This window comes from Tupaia chinensis, unplaced genomic scaffold, assembly GCF_000334495.1.
Source record: "Tupaia chinensis unplaced genomic scaffold, TupChi_1.0 Scaffold147282_1, whole genome shotgun sequence".
NCBI lineage: Eukaryota > Metazoa > Chordata > Mammalia > Scandentia > Tupaiidae > Tupaia > Tupaia belangeri.
Genome location: NW_006207133.1, coordinates 1,961,520 through 1,979,176, shown reverse-complemented (window position 1 = coordinate 1,979,176; position 17,657 = coordinate 1,961,520).

Below are 17,657 nucleotides of genomic sequence, written 5' to 3'. Positions count from 1 at the left end.
TCCACTCCCAGTTCCAGCCAGTCAAGATCATGGGTACACTCATGCCCCTGGTATGTACAGAGACCTCAGGACATTCATCTGGTATCTTCCTATACGGTGTCAATATCACAGAGCCTTGCATTATTATCACACCATGATAGCTGGCCTACTTTTTAATATTAAACTAGCATTGTATTCCTGAAATAAAAGCAATGTGCTCATGTTTTATAATACTTCTAGGTTTCTCTAGATTTTATTTGCTAATATTTTGTGGGAAATTTTTCTATGTTTGTGAAAAAGATTGAGACCAGTAGGTGGAGTGGTGGTTAAGGTGCTGAACAATCTCAGAGGGCTGACCACAGTTCGAGTCCCCACCTGGAGGCTTGCTTTCTTATTTTCGTTCTCTATGTGTGTCTTTCTCTGGTCAAATTAAAATAAATGAATGAAGAAATAAAATTAAATAATTTAAAAATTATCAGCATGACTATGCTGGCTTCATAAGACAAATTGAGAAATATATCCTTTTTCTCATTTATTTCTGTAATCTTTCCATGAGGTTGGTTTTATTTCTTCCTTTGTTGTACAGAAAAAAAATCACAAGTGAATTTATTTTAGCATAAAATTTCATTATGGTAGGGTTTCAATAGAGGATTCAATTTAGTTAACAGAAATGGAATTATTTAGATTTTTTTTCTTTTGTCCATTTCTATAAGCTATATTTTTCTTTTCTTTTTTGGGTAGATAGAAGTTTTTGCCTTAGGGCACATGTGCTCACTGAGGAGACAGAGAAAGTGAGAGGGAAAGTGAGAAATCACCACCCCCCGCAGAGGGGATGACCATGCCACAATCCTTTCTCCTCCATTCTTCTCCCAGAATCTTGGGCATGCACACATACATGCCTGGCGTGAATTTTAAGTCACCAGGTTCTGGACACGAACTGTGGTCAGCCATGTGGAGTCTAGCAATATAACTACTATGCCATTTGCAGTCCTCAAGCTGTAGGTTTTAAGGAATATGTCCATGTTATCCATATTGTCAAATATATTGGCATACAGTTGTTCATAATTTTTTCTTTTAATTTTGTGTAGGATATGTAATAGTATGTATGTGCATGTATGTGTATGTGCATGCGTTTTCAACCTGCTTGGGGTTTTATGAACTGCTTGGGTTATAGTTTGTTTTCTTTTACTAGGGAGAAATTCTCAGGCACTATCTTTTCAAATATACATTTTCTCTATCTTCTTCTTCTTCTGGGTCTCTAGTGATGCATATGACTTGCTTGATATTGTTCTACAGTTCTTATGGGCTCTGTTCAATTTTCGTCTATTTTTTTATCTTTTAAAGTTTTAATAACTTCTATTGACTTACTTTCAAGATTACTCACTTTTTCCTTTTGTATATCCTGTCTTCTTATAAATTTTTCATGGGAATCTTTCATACTTTAAGTTTGACTTGTCTTTATAGTTCTTACTTCTCTGCTGAAATTCTCCCTTTGTTCATGCATGTTATTTATGTTTTTCACTAGTTTTCTTGACATACATTATCATAGTTATTTTAAAGTCTCTGTCTTACAGTTTCAGTATCTGTGTTATCTCCAATTATATTTTTTATCTCTCTTGAGAATGGTATAATATTGTTTTTCTTTTTCCTTCTTTTCTTTCTTCTTTTTCTTCTTTGCTGCTTTTATACATGCCCGTTAATTTTTATTACATTCTAGACATCCTGTGTAGAAAAACAGCAGAAGCAGAAGAAAATATTTTTGCCTGGACATAACTCTAACATCTTTTTCAGTGTGTGTGAAGAAGGCGTAGATAAGTCAATCTACATAGCAATTAATTTTGGTTTGCGTGTTGTTGCAAATGACTATAGAACTCAAGTTTCTCCTTTAGTGAAGTACTGTTAACTTGTGTTTAAAATGGAATCAGGGATGTGGGATGACTGTTGCCAATGCTCTTGCTTTACCCTCATCTTTTAGCAATCTCTGTATACTTGATCCAAACTACAATTAATTTAAAATAATTATTTAAGCATTAAATAATGATTTGTATCTAGCAGCCTTAGTAAATTCAGTTCACATATAGATCCACTTGGATTATTATTTATAAAATTATGTCAACTATAAATAATAATGAGATATTATTATTTATGATTTGTGTCTTCTGCAGAAGTATACTGCTTTAATTTGTTATTCAGGGTGAAGCTAAGTACCAAGGAAGATCCTTGGTTCTTCAGGTCAAGTCTTAATTTTATGTAAACTCTGGGCCTCAGAAGTGGCCATTCATGGCAGTTAAACTATTCCTTGCATTTGTGGATGCTCTAGATGAAAAATAATTTTTGCTCCTTTACCAATAAAATCTTACTTCTGATTTGTATCCATGTGGATCCTGGAACAAAGAAAGTCTTTTATCTCCCTCTGGGGAAGATATTTTGTGGGTTTTTGTTGTTGTTTATTTGTTTGTTTGTTTTCTACACTAATTTTTAATTTTCTGGAGTCCTAGGAAGAGAGATTTTTCTCTTCCTTTTCCAGTGGCTTAAGTCTTTGTTTCATATAAGAAAATGTACAGGGAGCTACCTAGTGTTTCATGCCTGTGTCCCCACTCCAAGACCATTAATACTTACCTGTATACCTCTACCACAGAAGAAAGTCCTTTGGTAAATATTCACTGAAAGCACCCAGTGGAGGCTTATAAAATATTGTGAGTGAGTACAGATTTTTCTTGTGTCTGTAGACTTTTAGTTATTCTAAATTGTCATCCTGTACATCCTTTAAAAATTTGTTAAGTCCCAGCCTTTGTTGGCAGTCTGTAGCATACTGTTGTGCTGGAAGCTACATGGTTGACCATGGGTTCAGATGGTAGGCTTGGCCTTAAAACATTCCAGGAATTCCTGCATACCCAGGACCCTGATGAACTAGAGGGCTGGAAAAAAGGATTACAGCATGATGAGAACATGTTGAGATTTTTTCTCTCTTTCTATACTATGAACATGTATATTTATAGTATAATGTGCACACATGTACTTTCTTTTTTTATGTAAATTTATTTATTTACATTCATTCACTGTACATCATGACAACATACAAAATGAGATTTTTCATCCAGAGTACACTGCATATTGGCTCAATCAAGTACATCAGCATACATGTTATCATCAACAAATAATTTTCCATTTCTTGTTTTCTGTATGCTTTGCTTTTATTTCCTCATCCTTGATTCCCTAAATCTTAACAATCTGCCATCTCCCACTTTCCTCCCACACTGTCTCTGGTATCTATGTTTACTTTCTATACTGTTTCCCCCCACATTTTCTTGAGTCACTAAAGATCTTAATTAATCTAAATATTTTCAAAGCAAGTACAGCTGATATATACATTTCTATGAACACAAGTCCAACTTTAGGCATAAGCCTCAATGAGTAGAATGAATATCCTATAAAGTAGCACCCAGCTGGGGCTATATATCATACTGCAGTCATCGAATAGGTATTTTTTTCAACTTAATTTACATTCTTTCCCTGAGCATCATCACAACATACTAAATGTGGTTTCCCATCTAGGATAAACTGCATAGTGGCTTAATCAAGCATGTTTTTTTTCTTTCAATAGCAAGTTCACTTGATACTATTAAGAAAACCAGATTTAACTTAAATCAAAGAAATGCTAAGGAACTTTGCTTAAAGACAGGAAACAGGTTAGGATTTTGATCAAATGATAGGTGCATGAACCTATCCTTATCTCAAGACAGGACACAAATCCTTACAACCAAATAACAAAGTCTACAAGAAAACCAGCAATATTTTAGTCAAAAGTCATAAATTATACTTCACCACTTCAGTCTCATGTACTTTATCTTCTGTTGTGGTTCAGTTTTCCTGATTAAATTCTGGGATATAGTATTCAACTCCAGACTTCTCCCTACGATTAAGTTGGCCACTCTCTTAGTTTTTTGAACTTTTATTTCTGTGTGTCTGTATTTAATTTTCCTGGTATAGCACTCCCTTGAGAACTTCTTGGAGATCTGGTCTGGTGCTGGTAAATTCTTTCAGGTTTTGTTTATCTGAGAATGTTCTTGACTTTTCTTCCCACATGAAAGATAGTCTTGCCGGGTACAGTATTTTTGGCTGAAATTACTTCTCTTTTAAGACTTTGAATATATTTTCCCATTCTTTCCTCGCTCGTATTGTTTCTGATGAGAGGTCTTCTGTTAGCCTGATGGGATATCCTTTGTAGGTAACTTGATATTTTTCTCTTGCCAATCTTAGTTTCTTGTCTTTGTCTGTGGTTTTGGTCTACCTGGCTATAATGTGTCTTGGAGAAGATCTTCTTGAGTTGACTCTATTTGGAGTCCTTTGTATTTCTTGGGACTGGATCTTTGAGTGCTTCTCTAGGTTTGGAAAATTTTCTTGCAGGATTTCATGGAATAGATTATCAATGCCCCTATGGGTCTCTTCACCTTCTGGAATGCCAATTATCCAGATGTTTGGACGTTTGATAGTAGCTAGTACTTCTCGTTTATTATTTTCAAATTTTGGGGCAATTTTCTCAGTCTTTGTGGTGGATTTTTCTAGGCCAGCAATTTTCTCTTCTGTATCTGAGATTCTATTTTCTGTATGATCTAGTCTGCTTTTAAAATTTTCAAGGGAGATTTTGACTTCTTGTGTTATAGTCTTCATCTCTAACAGGTCTTTTTGATTCATTTTTAAAGTGTGTAATTCCTCTCTTAGATCTTGCGAGAATTTCCTCACCTCCTGGAACTCTTCAACTTCTTTCTCCTTTCTCTTCAGCAGTTCATTGTCTCTTTTCTCTTCCATCTCTATTAGCTTTGCCATTATGAATGTTCTAAATTCTTTATCAGACATTTCTATGATTTCCTTTGAACTGCTTGTGGATGAAGAGGGGTTATTCTTTTCCCTTGGAGGAGAGGTATTTTCTTGCTTTCCCATATTTCTTGTGGTGCTGCAGTGATTTCAAGTCATCTGATGGATGGTGTGTTTCTTCCTAATTCTTGATGTTCAATCTGAACATTCAGGAGCAAGCAGAAAGAGATGATCTCTCAGTCGTTCTGTTGTGATTGCTTCATGCAGTAGATTCAGTAGGTATTGAAGAATATGTTAACCCTAACAGTATTTCAATGTTTAGTTACAGTGCCCTTAGATCCATCATGCTAGCTTGTTTGCTGGAAGCTGAATTATCAGTAGAAAATATTCATTTCTCTTGTGCCCTGAATTGACTATTTCACAGGAGCCATGAGGGATCTTCTCCCACACATGTACTTTCTATCATGAATAATAGAAAAGATAAAAGAATTTATTAACTCATTGAGCTGTTTTCTTCTGCTGCTGTAATAGATGCTGTCTCTTTCATGCTCTGGCCAATATGGAGCCATGTGTGACTTATCTTCCCTTGAAGAGGTTTATGAATTTTCCAATTTAATTTATTCATTCATTTGTTTGTTTGTTTGTTTGTAACATTAGATCTAATAGAGGTTCAAGGAAACTTTTATTTTGTATATTATTCAGATTTTTCTTATTACCAGGTTGGGAGCTACTTTTTCTGTGATTTTGGGAAAGACTGTCAAGGTTCATCCTCTGAAGAACTTACATTTGGTAGACATAGAAGGACAATAAACACCTAGAAAGTAAATAAACAGAGAGGTGGTATATAATATACACAAACTCTAGTCAGAAAACAAAATCAGTTTAATGACAGAGAGTAACTTTGAAATGCTATATTCCAATAATTTTTTTGAGACGTTTTTGCTATAGGGCGCATGCTCACCAGACAAACAGAGAGAGACAGAGACAGAAAGCGAGAAATCACCCCCCAGGGGGGATGGCCACACCACAATCCCTTCTCCTCCATTCTCCTCTCGGGATTTTGGGCACGCATGCACACGCACCCGGTGTGAGTTTAAGCCACCGGGTTCAGGACTCGAACCACAGTTGACTTCGTGGGAGTCCAGCGACGTAGCCATTACGCTAATTGCTGGTCCTCATTCCAATAATTCTTAAGATGAGATTTATGAGTTAACAAGCTCTGCAAAGATGTGGGAGGACATTAGAAGCACAGTGAACAGGAAGAGAAAAGAATATGAATAATATGAGGTATGGGCTTGATATTTGCAAAGAATTAACAGGGTGCTTCTCTGAAGGTAAGATAGAGAGTGATGGACAAAGTAGCAGGAGATGACATAGGAAAGACCATGCAGGCTGTGGTGTAAGACTTTTAATCTACAGGAAGGAAAATGTGTTATATTCCAAGTATGCTGGGATTAATTAAAGCAGTTAAAGCATATAAACAATTACAGAGTGATATATAATTTCTTAATTAGATATATACATCTAATCATTGAGGAGTAAAAGAAGTTGGCTTCTTTCTATGACTAAAACCCCAGGTAGGTCTTGACAATGAAATCATATACTATGCAGAATTTGTAATGTGGAAAGGATGAAGAATGTTTGAGTCACCTCTTCTTGCCTCAGCAACAGGGCATCTTATCCTCTGCTTTTCTGTGAGTAATACTGGCTTCTTTTCTCCTACAAATGAAGTATTATGCATTTCCTTCCTTCCTTCCTTTCCTTTTTTCTTTTTTAATTACCCAGGGGTACATTTACTTGCCAGAGAGAAAAGAGAGAGAGAGAGAGAGAGCATCCCCAATAGGTCATGATCACACTGCAATCTTTTTCTATTTTTTTCTCCCATTCAGGATTTTGGGCATGCACAAACATATGCCTGGTATGTTTTTAAGCTAGTGGGGCTAGGATTTGAATTGTGATCAGTCATGGGATCCAACTCCCAATGAACAGTGCTTAACCACTGCACTAGGGGGCTGGCCCTATATATTTCTTTTTAAGAAAAAAATTAAAATATTTAACCTTGTAATCTTGAATTTAGAATTCTTAGAGATTTAGGTGCAATTCATATCTCAAGAAAGACTTCTAGTGTAATTGCAGCATTTTCCAAATTAGCTTCACCATATGGTTCTCACAAGATTGTGTTCAAAGTTTAATGGTATATGTCACATTTTTAAATGGTAATACATCCTTATCTTAAGTAAAATCTGCAAGAAAGTATACTTTTCAGCTCTACTTTTCTGTTGTTTGAATAAGGACAAAAGGCATCAGTATTGATAGATTTGATTTTCTCCAACGTCTGAGATTCAAATTCCAACTATCTCATCTTTCAAATATAACTTCCAGCATTAGGAACCACCTATCAGCTGTATTCAAACTCTTAGAAAACATAAAATATACGTTTTTTGGAGGGAAGAAATGTTCTTTAAATTCCAGGAGACCTAAAATCCAGAAAACTCAAAACTGATTTTCCCTTAATAAAATATCTCACCTGCCTATTTGTCCACTTTCTTTTTCACTCTTCTAGCAAGTGTTCAATGAGCATCTATTACAAATCACTATTTAATGTGCTGAGGACACACAAGAATAGCACAATCCCTGCACTGAAGGAGCTCGTACAGTCTGAAACTCGGGATGAGACAGGCAAAACAGTTATCAATCTTTGTTAGAAAAACAAAAATGGGCCAGCCAAGTGGCATGATGATTAAGGCAGTTGGATCCCACATGCCCAACTGCATAGTTGGAGTCCCGGATCCAGTAGCTAAAAAGACACACCAAGAATGTGTGCATGCTTGTCCAAAAACCCAAGAAGAGAGTGGCAAAGAAGGGATTGCAAGATGGTTATCCCCCATAGGGGATGATTTTTCATTTTACCCCTTTATATCTCTTTCTGTCTCTTTCAGATGAAGGCACACTCCCTACAGTAAAATTTTTAAAAAGTAAAATGAGGGCTGGCAGGTGGAGTAGTGGTTGGAGTCACTGGACTCCCACATAGCTGACTGCAGTTCATATCCCAGACCTGGTGACCTGCTTTCTCACTTTCCCTCTCTCTCTTTCTCTCTCTCTCTTCATCTGATCAAACTGGTAAATAATATAATAATAATGGGGACCAGCAGTTGGCATAAGGGCCATGTCGCTGGACTCCCATGTAAGTTGACTACGGTTCGAGTCTCGGACCCAGTGGCTTAAACTGGGCGTGTGTACGTGCGTGTGTACATGCCTGTACGTGTGTGTACGTGTGTGCCCAAGATCCCAAGAGAATAGAGGAGAAGTGATTGCAATGTGGCCATCCTCCCTAGGGGGTGATTTCTCGCTTTCTGTCTCTCTATCTCTCTTTGTCTTGCTGGCAAGCGCACATGCCCTATAGCAAAAAATTCTCCAAAATAATAATAATAATAATAAATAAAGTAAAATAACATAATTCTTTTTTTAAAAAAGTAAAACAAAAACTCAGTCTCTCCTATGTTCTCACTCAATAGTCACTACAGAAAACTTCCGTGACTAAGTGTGTTTGGGGGTTTTGTCCCCCACACAAAGCAAGCAATCATTTCTGGTGAAGACACCAGTTGAGTGTCCTCCAATTCAATGCAATGCTGACGCTATCTACATGAAGTTAGGGTCAGAACCTATAGGTTGAGAGCTCTGTCCCATGGGACTTCTCCTCTCTTCAGATGCCAATCACAAGTCCCAGGTTCTTTTACCTGTATTACTGACTGACCAGTTATAAACTGAGCTTCCATGACCCCCAACTTGATAGAGCAGCTTGTAGAATACAGGGAAACCCTTGTCTTTATCAATTGTTCTAAAGGATTTACGAAGGATACAGATGAAGAAATGCACAAGCCAAGGCATGTAGGAAGGAATAGACCATCTTCCAGGAATCTCCACATATTCAGAGACCAGAGGCTCTTCAAAGCCTATCCTTTTGGGGTTTTATGGAGGCTTCATTGCATGGACATGATTGATCAAATCATTAGATATTGGTGATCAACTTAACCTTTAGCCTCTCCCTTCCCCAGAGGTTGGTGTGTAAACTGAAAATCTCAACCCTCTATGGTATCTCATTAACATACTCAGGAATACTCACATCATTAGCAATTCCAAGGATATTAGGAGTTGTGCTGCAGAAAGCAGGAGACCAACTATTTATTTCACAATATCATGGGTCTAACATAGGAGTCACTTCTAAGTTGCAAAAGGCTAGAGAAATAAAAGTTCACTTACTGTAGTAAGAGAGCTCATTTCTTTTGCTGTGTACAGCATTGGAACACTCGAGGCTACTTCTTATTAAGTGGGTTTTTTTGATGTGTGGTCTTCTTCTCTAAAGGCCCCATTTACAAAGATAAGAGAGCTCAGAAGGAAAGTAGTTTGTGGAAGTGGTAAAAGTTGTGTACATAAGGTAATGGACACAGTGGCAACACAGGAAAGGCACCTGACCAGGGTCCCCGAACCTCTGAACCCATGCTTCAGAGATAGAAAAAAAATGGCAAATGTAGCTCTGGAAAGCTATCCGCATTAGGGTAGTAATTAAAGTCATGAGACAGTAGAAGACAGAATACCAAGGGCTGCTGAGCTCCCCTGGAGCTCTGGAGAGTACTAATTTTTGCACAAAGTTTGTAGCCATGACAGAGCTCAGCCTGTGTGGGAATCACATTTAGAGCCCTAAAGTCATTAACACCAGTCTCTCACTAACTATGTGTGCCCAGCACAGACAAGAGCCCTGTGCAAAGCCATCTTGCACCATTGACTTCAGGCTGGATGCTAGACATGGATTCAGTTATTTACCTTGACCTCTTGTGTATAAAAACATTAATGCCAAAGGTTAACTGTTAGTTTTTATTTACCATAAGGCATAACCTTTATTGTAAGGATCTAGCCGCCTTATTTTTCATTCCTAGGTAACTTTATCCTCTTGGTCCTCTGGGGAGTCACACAGGTAAATTGACAAAGCACATAAACCCAAATTGCCTGAGTCAAGTTTTGGTTTCTGCTCTTTCTTCAATTATAAGAAGCTATCTCAGGGGGGCCTGGGGCTCAGAAGAGAGACAGAATTTATCTAACTACTGCCAGAATGTAATTTAAAATGAGTCCAAGAGGAAAAGAGCCTTCCCAAACATTCCCACTGTAGGGCAAGGAGTAGAAAGCCACTCTCCAGGGCCAGACTTGAGGGGTGAGTAGCTTTGAATGGATATTTCTGCTGAGAGCCTTTCAGGGGTCTTTAGCAAGGTAGCTAACATAACTGACTATTCCTCCTGCCCTTCTTCTTTTACCAGTGAGTTTTCTCCAAAAGTGATTCTATCTGATAAGTTTTTACCCCAAATGGCCCAGAATTTTGCAATTCTAGACCCAGTATTAAGTGTGATTGTATTGCAACTAACTGCAAAACAGATTTTGTAAACAATATCTCATAAACACTTTGCAGCTGCATGTGGCAAGCTAGGGCCTGAATCTAGGCTTTATACCTTTTGCAGTACATTTTACATCTTAACTCCAAGAAATTCAAAGAATTTTACACATGAGTATACATGAGAGGACTTTAAAGAGTTCATGGGAAAATGGAACTAAAGTATAAGTTTACTGTGGTGCAAAAAATTTCAAAATCTATGAGTAACTTTTTATAGTATATACTTTTAATGAATTTTATTAAGACCCCTTGCAAATTCCAGATGGGTGAGTGGCTAGAAAGTCTTTCTTTCTTCTTCCTTTATTTCTCTCTTTCTTTCTCTATTTCTTTAATCTAAGTCATTAATGAGTCAGAGAAAGAAGACAGAAATTAGCATGCCAAGAAGAAAGTAGGAAGATGGGGAGAAAAGAGAAAGCATGAGGGGAGAAGTAATGCCTCAGTGAGTGAACAGTTGTGGAGAATGGAACTCAAAGGGTGATAAACCCTGAACATTTGTGCTCTCCACAGTAGAGGGAATTTGTGTAATCCTGAAGCATGAGGCCAAGTGATGCTGTGGGCCAGGTGAGAAGCTCCTCCTCTTGGCTCATTAGAAATTTATTAAGCCAGAATTGCTCAGAAAGAGGGCGGTCTTTACAGTGAGATTTTCCCACCTTATTCTGTTTCCCACTGGAGTCCACCAAGATAGGGAGCCAAAAAAGGAAAAAGACATCTTGATGGCTTGTTAAAAAGAAGGGGAGGTCATAAAATCCAACATCAAATAAAACTTGTGTTCTGGATAAATGCAATTAAAGTGTGAGTTTATTTTGGTGTAAATTTTTTTTAAAATCAATGCATTATATTAATAATATACATTTTCTGTGAACTGTTTGAAGATCCCTCCTAGACTTCCCTTTGAGGCTAGAGAGTGCCCAAATTAGTCAAAATGAAACTTGGAGAAAGGAAAAAAGTTATTTTCAAAGGGAAGCTTCCTTCACCCACCCAAAAAGTGTGGAAAATGAGAACGTGCTTTGAAGTCCCTTCCGGAGAACTGTTCCTTGGATTGTGTGACTGTAGCACACTCATTCGTACAGACCAAGAGTGCTACCGACAGTAGCAGCACAGGAAACTCTTCCTTCTTTGATAAGCAGGTTATCTGGCTGTACAAAAACCTACAAAGGAAAGCGTACAGAGAAGGTGAATGTGGCAGGCACTGATTCTAAAATCCCCGTCCTGTATCTTTTTCTCCAAATCTTACCCCAAAAGTGACTTTTCTCAGTCCAAGAAAGTCTACTTACTCATAGACTTCAGGAAAAAATCCATGCCTAAATAGTTGGTGAGTGATAGGAAGGCAAAGGGATGGGACAACGACCTCTCGAAAGTGGCTTTTCATATGATGTGTTTCCTTACCTTTCAATACATTAAATCTTTATAACAGACCTGTGATACCATATTATGTTCACTGTGCAGGTGAGGAAACAGAGGTCAGACAGTTACTTACTAGAAGTTACACAGCTAAGAGTTGCTGATACAGAATTTTAACCAATGATATCCCTAGCTACATCCCGTACTCCTTCTATATCATCTAACCTAATGTGAAATTGAATGCACAGTTCCTTTAAGCCTCAAAGCAAAAAAAGAATTACGTGACCATCCCTTAAACCACAGGGTAATCATAGACAGGCCAAACATTATCACTGTGGTAGATCACAGAAGGGCATTTAATGGGAGATTATAAAATGGAACTCTAATTTAGTGGCTTAATCCTAGCTCATTTTCTTCTTTGTACTTGACAAATTTCAGACCGATATTTCTTCATTGCCATCTGTTATTTATTTATGTGGTAAATAATTTATCATTCTTTCATTCAACAAACATCTATTAATTTACTATATGTCAAGCAATAAGAACATCATCTTCAGGAAACTCATTATTTTGTAAAATAAATATAGATAGAGAGAGAGAGTACACAAATGATTTTGGGATGCATTGAGTCTCTGGTTTTAATTCGAAATGTTTCAAGGGTTTAGGGAAAGTGAGATAGTATGCAGCATGGTGGCTAACTCTCCATAGATGCCTTGGGACCAGCAAATGGCACAATGGCTGTCACTGCATTCCCACGTAGTGAACTGTGCTTTGAGTTGAGACTTGGTGGCTTGAAACTTAGGCCGAGTACGTGTGCATGCATGCCAAAGATCTTGGGAGGAGGATGGAGAAGAGAGGACTGTGGTGTGACCGTCACCTCTGGGGGATTATTTCTCACTTTCTGTCTCTCTGTCTCTCTCTGTCTCTGAGTGTATGCAAAAATCCTATAGAAAAAAAATCTCTGAAAAGAATTTTAAAAAATAAACCTCCATAGACTTCTCAAAAAACAAGCAAGGAGAACAATTAAGATGGACAAAGAAAAATTCCTTAAAAGCACTGGCAGTGGATTGGGGTAGCAAAACAGTAGTACAAACTCCAGCAGACAGATGAGTAGGGCTAGCAGCAAGAGCCCTGCGAGAACAGCAGTTGTGCAGAGCAAGCAAAAACGGTCAGGGGGACCAGCAGTTAGCGTAATGGCTATGTCACTGGACTTTCACATAGTCGACTGCGGTTCGAGTCCCGGACCTGGTGGCTTAAACTCAGGCCAGGCGTGTGTGCGTGCGTGCCCAAGATCCCGAGAGGAAAATGGAGGAGAAGGGATTGTGGTGTGGCCATCCCCCCGGGGGGTGATTTCTTGCTTTCTGTCTCTCTGTCTCTCTCTCTGTCTGGCGAGCGAACATGCCCTATAGCAAAAACCTCTCCAAAAACAAACAAACAAACAAAAAGCGGTTGGGGAACCCAGACATTGCTTTGTGCCCTCAAAAAGAAGGGTTTCCCCACTCAGAAAGAAGAGAGGAACTGACAACTGTGAGAACAATGATTGAAATGGTTCGGAGGAATATTTGCAGCGTCAATTTATGGAGAAGTTAGAGGCTCCTGGGACAGCTTGAGCCTACTGTATCAGCCTGGGCCCTTCAGCTCTCCGATCTCCACCTTGAGGAGCAACAGCTGGGATTAAACACAAAATAATTGGGGAAATAGGAAGAAAATTTAGGTACCACTTGGTGAAGGACAGGCCAAAATAGAGCGAGCAAGTAAGTCCTATGGCACCAAGTGTAAGGAGGCACCATTCAGGTACGGCCAACGCTTGTATGACTCTGAGCGAGCACTTGCTGAGACTTTGAGTACTGTTTCCTCATGTGCCTCATCGTCCTCCTGGTGCTGGGGATGGGCAAGGAGAAGCATACTTCAGAAAACACCGGAGAGGTGGATTTACTGAACGAGCATGAAAGGAGGAAAGCTACACTTTTTACCTCTGGTAAAGAAAATCCCTTTTATAAGTCAGAAACAAACAATGAAAACCCTATCTTACTTAAACATGAACAACAGAAAGGATTGAGTTCAGATACCATAAAAATATATTGTAAAAATAAAGGTATTAGTGATCAAATGAATACTATCCTTAGAGACAGTGAAAACAGATCAGAAAAATATGGCTACCTACAGAAAAATAAAATGTAAACTAATAGGAAATTGAGCAAAAGGAAGTAAATGAAATGACAGAAACTATGAGAGAAAGATGTTAAAAAGTATTGGAAATTTTTAGAAATGAGATTGCTTAGCAAAAAGAAGATACAAAAATGATCTGAAAAAATTCAAGAAAGAATTATAAATTTAAAAAAATACTTTTCAAGAGGCTGGCAGTTGGCATGGTGGTTAAGGGAGCTGGACTCCCACATGGCCAACCACAGTTCAAGTCCCAAACCTGGGGACTTGCTTTCTCACTTTCTCTCTCTCCCCCATCCCCCGGTCAAATTGAAATAAATAAATAAATAAATAGTATAAAGTTCACTCCCCGGTCAAATTGAAATAAATAAATAAATATGTAGTATAAAGTTCAATAAATAATTATTTAAAAAACACCTTTCAAAAACAAATACTAGTTCAAGAGCACAAATTGGAATAGTCACAACATAAAATACTATACAAGCTTAGAAAGAAAAGGAGAAAAAAATTAAATATGATTTTAAAAAAGTGCTTTTAGAGGGCCAACAGGTGTGGTGGTTAAGGCTGCTGGACTCCCACATGGCTGACCATGGTTTGAGTCCCAGGCCCGGTGGCATGCTTTCTCACTTTCTCATTGTGTCTCTCTCTCTCTCTCTCTGGTGAGTGTATGTGTGTCCTATAGCAAAAAATGTAAAAATACTACTAATAGTAATAAATAAAATTAAATAATTCTTGTTAAAAATTTAGAAAGTATTTGAGGAAATTAAAGGAAAAGAATATAAATATGTGTGTGTGTGTGTGTGTATAATGGTAATCCCCAAAGAAGAAACCCCACACAGTGAAACAGAATGAGTACTTAAAACTATGATCCAAGAAAATTTTCCTGAAATGAAATCATCTTGAATTTACATAGTAAAAGATTATATTTGTACCTGGAAAAATAAACCCAGAATGGTCTGTTCCAAAATATATTCTACTAAAGCTATTGGGATTATAAGGAAAAATATCCTTTGGGCAGACAGGCAAGAACATGGTCACTTATAAACAAAGAGACCATTGGACTAGCCCACAGCATAGTGGTTAAGGGGGCTGGATCTCACCTGGCCAATTATACAGTTTGATTCCTAGACACAGCAGCTTGAGAAACACAGGGCTTGTATGCGTCTGTGTCTGTGTGTGTGTGTGTGTGTGTGTGTGTGTGTGTATACATGCCCCAAGTTCCAAAAGAAGGGAGAGCTAGAGGAGAAGGGATTGTGGCACAACCACCTTACAGAGGAGGTGTTTTCTTACTCTCTTTCTCCTCTCTCTGTCTCTCTCTAGTGAGTCCACATACCCTCTGGCAAAACTACGAAACAATACAAAAGCAGGGAGACCATAGAGCTTATTAGCTAAAAATAGAATAAGTGGGGGAGCTATTGGTAATTACTCTTGCACAGAAGGAGTAACCAGTCTGTTCTGGAGCAAAGTGGGACTGGCGGGGACTCTATAAGGGGGGGAGTCAGACACCATTGTCTCCAACAGCAACATTTCAGTGCAGAAGACAGGAAAATAATATAGCTAACATTCTTGAGAAAAAACAAGTCAAAGATTTTAGATTCAACTTAACTGATTTTCAAGTGTAAATTATATGAATAGTTATTTTTTGCAATAATTCAGGAAAATTTATTTCCAGATAACCAAAAAATAATTAGAAAAAGTATTGGCCGAAGAATTGGTGATGAGCATTGCATATATGTAGCCATAGAACTAAGGCTGAATAATGAGGATACAAGTAACATCATTTACGTAATTGTCATGACCTATTCTAACAATGTTGATATAACACAAACATAAAAAGTATTGGGGGTAGACAAAAATATACAAAAAATAGAATAGGCTTTTTAATTATCTTACTGATAATAACTGGGAGTAGAATATTTGCTGGAGTAGGAAAGGAGAAGGAATAAGATATAAGATATTACTAGCTTGTTTCAATATTGTTTGTATCAAGAAATGAATAGATACTATCTAATAAAGGGAAATTAAATAAATTTTATAAAGATATCTGTCGAAAAGTAATGAATAAGACAAACAAGAAATGAACTACTCAAATAATAGTAGAAATGTCAAAAAAGAGAAACAGAAAAAAAGACCACATATTGTAAAACACACGCAAACACATACACACACCTTCATATGCATGTATAAAACAAAACAATGTGGAAATACTGAAAGAAAACCCTTACCATTCATATCAATAATTGTAAATAAGCTTAGTTTATCTATTAAAAGAAAAAGATCTTCAAATTCCCTGGGAACAAAATACAACTCTATGTTATATACAAAAGTGTCACTTAAAATAGAGAAGTTACGAGGTTAGAAATAAAGAAGGGGGAAAGATATATTTAAAAAAAAAGAAAGAAAAGAAAGAACAAGAAAACTGATATAGAGATCTTGCTATTTAATAACATAGGTTACAAGTCAAAAAGTATTTTTTTTAATTATACTTTATAATGCTGAAGAATATAGTTCACAATAAAGATATAATTAATATCTACACATACCCAATAAAACAGTAACAACTTGCATAAAATAGGAACTATAGGACAACCAAGGAGAAATAGACAAAAATGCACTAATAAGAGACAACTTTAACTTATTTCTCGTAGTCCTGGACAAATAAATAAAAACTTAGTAATGAGAGGAGGCCTAAGTAACACAACTAGTAATGCAGAGAACATGAGGCATAGCAGATTCTGAATTCTTTTTTTTTTTCTTTTTAGAGGTTTTTGCTATAGGGCGCGTGCTCTCACCAGAAAGACAGAGAGAGACAGAGACAGAAAGCGAGAAATCACCCTCCAGGGGGGATGGCCATGCCGCAATCCCTTCTTCTCCATTCTCCTCTCGGGATATTGGGCATGCACACACACGCACCTGGCGTGAGTTTAAGCCACCGGGTCCGGGACTAGAACCACGGTTGGCTACATGGGAGTCCAGCGACATGGCCATTATGCCAACTGCTGGTCCAGTTTCTAAATTCTAATAATAGAGAATAAGGCTATGAGTACATCAAAAATGTTTCAGTTTTTTAAAAAGGGAAATTATCTACCGAATCACATGCCTAAGAAAGTTAAGTATTAATTTCCTTCAGACACTTAAATCCAGGTTATCAAACAATGTCAAGAATCTCTTTTTTTTCCCAATTTATTTATTTGTATTTGTTCATTGTACATCATTACAGCATACAAAATGAGATTTTCCATCCAGAGTACACTGTATATTGTCTCAATCAAGCACATCAACAAACATGTTATTGTCAGCAAATGATCTTCCATTTCTTGTTTTCTGTATGTTTTGCTTTTTCCCCCCATCCTTGATTCCCTATCTCTTACCCTCTGCCATCTCCCACTCTCCTCCCACACTGTCTCTGGTATCTATGTTTGTTTTCTATACTGTTTTCCCCCCACATTTTATTGAATCACCAAAGACCCTAACGAATCCAAATACCCTCAGAGCAAACACAGGTGACACACACATTTCTATGAACACAAGTCTAACTTTATGCATCCTATAAAGTAGCACCTAGCTGGGGCTATATACCCTACTGCAGTCATTGAATAGATACACATTTTTTCCTGAAACTTTTTTTTTTTGTAACTCAATTTACATTCCTTCCCTAAGCATTATCACAGCACACAAAATGTGATCTCCCATCCAGTACACACTGCATAGTGACTCAATCATGCACATTACAAAAAAATTTTCCAATTATAGTTCCTAGAATTATTTCCACCACTCTTTCTGACCCTCTGTCCCTTCCCACCCTCCTCTCACACCACCTCCAGTGTCCAAAATTTTCCTCCATTCCCTTCCCACCCACATTGCATTGATCACACAATTTCCTACATAATCTAACTACTTTCAATGATGAGTTCAC